Raw genomic sequence first — 5,050 nt, 5'->3', positions numbered from 1 at the left:
TTGAGCCTTAGTGCATAGCTGTTGCTGGGCATGCCCATGACTTTTTTTGATTCTGAGATTCTGAAGGACAGAGATGAAATTTGCATCCACTTCCCTATGATGTTACCTAGGAGTCTCTCTGTTGACAGCACTGGGGACTAGGTATTTCCTGGGTGGTATCTGTTATTTTTTTTTAAATACTGATTTGGACTTTTACATTACCAAATGTATATCTTTCAGACAACAAATGTTTATTTCTATGTAAGGACTGTGAAATGCTTTCTGTTGTCTCTTTTTGTATGATACCTTCCAGGAATTTTGTGTTTAGAATGTTTTCAAAATAGCTGTCTGCATACATATCCTGCACTAATTTTCTAAACTGTCGTTTAACCATTTCTTGGTAGCAGTGGAGAAGGAATAAAAAAAAAAAAAAAAAAAAAGAAGCACATATAAAAGAACACATATATTTTTTTAGCTGTAGGATGTGTTAAATAAGCAGCAAGATGCTATTATTGAGTTGCTAGGGAAGAAAAATCCTTATAGACTAAATCAGATATTTCATTATATTTCCCTTGGCAACATCTTTCAGTGGATGTTCTCAGGGCAATAAGCTGTACAATGTTTCTGTTAAACTGTGGTAGTGCTGTGCAGTATGGTGGTTCCATTCGAGAAGTGGAAGATATGGCTGATACCTTTTCAAGACTGTAATTATAACTTTCAGAGTGGTTTTCTTTCTACTTGGGGAAGCAGGAAGTTAAGCAATTCTAAGGGAACTTTTGTTTCTTTTCCCAAAGTCATATCTATGGAATAACCCCAGCTTTATTCATACTGCTTTTTTTTTGGTTTTTTTTTGTTTGGTTTTTTTTTATTTTTTTATTAGGAGCCTTCCATGTGCATCTGACTCTTCATGCTAATGGAGAAGAGAAAGCTGGGAAGCTGCTTTTGTGTCTTAAGCTAACCCTTACCTTCATGGTTACCTTTTCATCAACACATTTCAGACAATAATTGCTTTTATATGCTTTTTCAGTGTAGTTTAGCAAGTTTTTTATTTTGTTTTTCTTTTTTCCTGTTTCCCTCTGTGGGAACTTTTTCTCTTTGTTTCCATGAGACTGGGCAATGGGATGAAATTACATTAAAGTTCAGCTGGGAGGAAAACAACAACTAGTTGACTATGGAAAAGTCTCCCAGGGGAAGTGTCAGATGCATCATTGCAGATGTTTTTAATAATTTGATTGGATGCAGTTTAAAAGAAATCCTGGGGGGGAAAAATCCGGTCTTGAGAAGGGCCATGATCTAGAGCAGCTTTTGAATCTCAGAATTTTTGGTTAACTAATCAAATACAAAAAGCACTTGAGTTGTCTGTTTTATAATGCGTTGTTGACAAGTTTCATGTGCTAGCAAATAATACTGACATTAAAATATCAGTGGTATTGGCACTGAATTCATAGCTTCTAGAAATGAATGAGGGTATTTTACAATTGCAGAGCTGCTGCTCTGCCTATGCATTTCTTAATGAGAAGTGTCAGAAGCACTTTAGAAGCAGTAGAGCGTTTTCATAACTATATGAACCATAATGTTATCTTTGGTGACTGCTAATATTTTGTGTGAACTTTCTGAATACCAAGAAGTGTCAGGCACTGTCATGTTTCTGTTTCAACTTCTGACAGTTTTGCTGAAAGAATGATGTAAGAAAGTAGACACAACTTGACACTTAAAGGAGAGTTGCAGTTTTGATGGAACTGGCTTTTTTTTAGTACATATAGGGATATGACTTGCTGTGGAATTCAAGCATTTGTGAAACAAAGCAGCCAAATCTTTAATTCTATGCCCAAGTAGTATCTATATAATATGTAATACCTCTGCTTTAGAGGCCCTGAGTCAGGAAGACTTTCCCTTTTCCTGAAAAAAAAAATGGACTTAAGTGCTTTCCCTAGTTAAAGCTTTGTATATCCTCTTATTCTAAGTGCATTATGTGGTCTTTGAGTACTAGTAATAACTAATATTCTCTTAATTTAAGCTATTTTGGATAGGAAACTGTGGAAAAATGGATTCTGATTTGCAATATTACATTTTGTAATTACCTTATTTTTAATATAGGCATTTAGGAATAAAGCTTGAAGTGACAAAAAGTATTTTATCAGAGATGAATCTGACAGTTTAAAGACTGTGTGAAGAGTTGCCTTTTTCACCTTTAAGAACCTGGTTACAGCCTTACTCAGAATGAAGAAGGTAGAGAATTTGCTTGTAATTAATATAAAAGTAATTATTTTTTTCAAATGTGTTTTCTTCTCAAGTTCTCTGAGTCCCAGACAGACTAAAGATGGACTGTGCTGTGTGTTGTCGTCACATTGCATCTGTAAGTGCAGACACTGTTGTGACAGTGCTGATGGACTATTTTTTTGGCGTTGCAACGAACGTGGCATTAGGCCCTCCTTCAGGTTGGAGGCTGGAAAAGCTTCCAGGTGCTTCTCAGGGTTTTCACCTCTTTCCTCCTTTTCTGCCATTGCTTCCAGTGTTCTTGCTCTGCCTCTCTAGTCTTCATGGTTTAAATTGCTTCAACCAATGAGAACACATGATTTTGGTGAGCTCAGCCTCAAGTGTTGCTTGCTGATGTTGGAAGTTAATAAGAGTAGACAGAACTCAGACAAAAAAACCCACAAACAACCCAGTGAAAATCCCTCACGGGTTTTAAGGCTATTCAAGGTCCCCTCATCACCTACTGCCTTTTCTCAAGCTTTTTTCTTCCCACTTACGCTGCCCTTCTCTGGACTTGTTACAGAATCTTGATGTCCTTCTCGTAGTGAGAGGCCTAAAACTGCAGACAGTACTCGAGGTGTGACCTCACCAGTGCTGAGTGCAGGGGGACAATCACATCACTTGTCCTGCTGGCCACACTATTTCTGATACAAGCCAGGATGCCCTTGGACCTCTTGGCCACCTGGGCAAACTTCTGACCCATATTCAGCTGGCTGTCAACTAACACTCCCAGGTCCTTTTCCGCTGGACATCTTTCCAGCCACTCTTCCCCAAGCCTGTAGAGTTGCATGGGGTGGTTGTGACCTGAGTACAGGACATGTGACTCTGAGTCTTGGTACATTTCATACCGTTTGCTGTGCTTACTAACTGCTCTTCCCAAAGACATCAGTCTGAAATCTTCTTCCTACTATTTGTCTGTCACCTAGATTTCTCTTAAATTAAGCAACATATGGAAAATTGTTTTTATGCTTCTGGGCATGCATTCTTGTGTCCTTTCTGAGTCCACCAGTACAATTTTTACTGTTGACATTCTTGCTTTCAAAGGGAATATGGGGACTTCAGCTGTGATTACAGTGTATATTGGCACCGTCTGTTCTAAAATGTGGCTGATTTGCAACTGGATGGAAGGTGTAACTTTCTAAATTAAAATAGCTGGGGTTGGTCAGCCTGGAGAAGAGAAGGCTCTGGGGAAACTTTACAGCAGCCTTCCAGTAACTGAGTGGGGGCTACAGGAAAGCCTGGGGAGGGACTTTCTACAAGGGCATGTAGTGATAGGACAAGGGGTAATGGCTTTAAACCGGAAGAGGGGAGATTTAGATTAGACATTAGGAAAAAATTCTTTAGTGTGAGGGTGGGAAGACACTGGAACAGGTTACCCAGTGAAGTTGTGGATGTCCCCTCAAGGCCAGGCTGGATGGGGCTTTGAGCAATTCAGTCTAGTGGGAGGTGTCCCTGCCCATGGCAGGGGCATTGGAACTAGATGATCTTTAAGGTCCCTTCCCTTAAGCCATCCTGTGATTCTGTGACTTCAGTAGAAAAGTGGTTGTTCCCCCCTCTGACCATTACAGAACTATATTGTAGATGTTATATTTCAATATTCTTTCAAACAAATTGGGATTTTTTTTTTTCTTTTCTGTTCTGACGATTTACCTATTTGGCAAATGCTCATTTTAAATGGTTTAAATTTCATTAAGTATTGGGTGCACCTCCATTTACACTTAGACCTATTCTAGTGCTGCAGTTCTTTGAATACTTACAAATGTTTTTGCTGCTTTGTGTTATCCCTTTCAACACAATTATTTGCAAAACTGGAGCTGAGATTCTAATACTATTTTTGTCCCCATACTGCATTAATCATGTCGGCTAAGATGTTAGAGCAATCAGGACAAACAGAGCTGGCTTCACTGAGGCTTAATACACACAGAACTGAATACTCTCATCATTAATTCTTATTCCATAAAATTTGTTTAGAAACAGATCTGCTTTGTTTGCAAAACAGGCATAGTTGAAATTGAGTTGATTGCAAAAGTGACTTTTTCAAAGGATATAGTCACTTAGTAGCTTGTGTATATTTCAGTTCTGTTCTTAAAATTGTATTTTCCTGCAGGCCTGCTGGATCAACTGAAGCAATGGAAATAAAAATGTATCTAATACACTGATGGTGTTTTCAAAGAAGCTACTTTCTATGCATGTGAGCATGTGTGATAAAGTGGCTGCAAGTGAGAATCAGTACAGGCTCTTGTTTGTTACATACTGGTACTTAAAGAGACCGCAGCCACCTCACTACTCTTGGAGTGACTGAAGGCTGTTAGGAATGACTGACTTTTATGATAATCACACAAATGTATTGCAGCACATTTTAACAGTATGTACAGGGAGCTAATTAAATTTAACGCTTTGCTATTAGGAGTGGGGTTCAGCTGCTTCCTGTGTCACTGGTAGTTGAAGTCAGAGTCTGGCAATATTTAAAAAATAAATAAATCAGACTTTAAAGTTGTCATTGCTAGATGCTATTTCTTTTAAAAACAGATGACCCCTTGTATCATCCAGGTTTGCTGATTCATTCTGTTGTCTTGAGTTATGGACAGATGTTGTATTCCTGCAGAATTTCAACTTTTGAAATTAGAGCTGTTATGAAAATGTAGCAGTTGGAAAAACAGAAAAAGTATAGCTAATAACCTAAAACTGTCACTGGAAATATATTTTGTTTTCCGAATCCAGAAGCTGAGGTGGAGCTGACACCACCTACAAATGTAGAGAAATGCAAGATTATTCCTGTAGTAAGTGTTTCAGCAGTTGAAGCATCAAGAATATT

Source organism: Apus apus, chromosome 2, assembly GCF_020740795.1.
Source record: "Apus apus isolate bApuApu2 chromosome 2, bApuApu2.pri.cur, whole genome shotgun sequence".
NCBI lineage: Eukaryota > Metazoa > Chordata > Aves > Apodiformes > Apodidae > Apus > Apus apus.
This window is presented reverse-complemented; position numbering follows the sequence as displayed.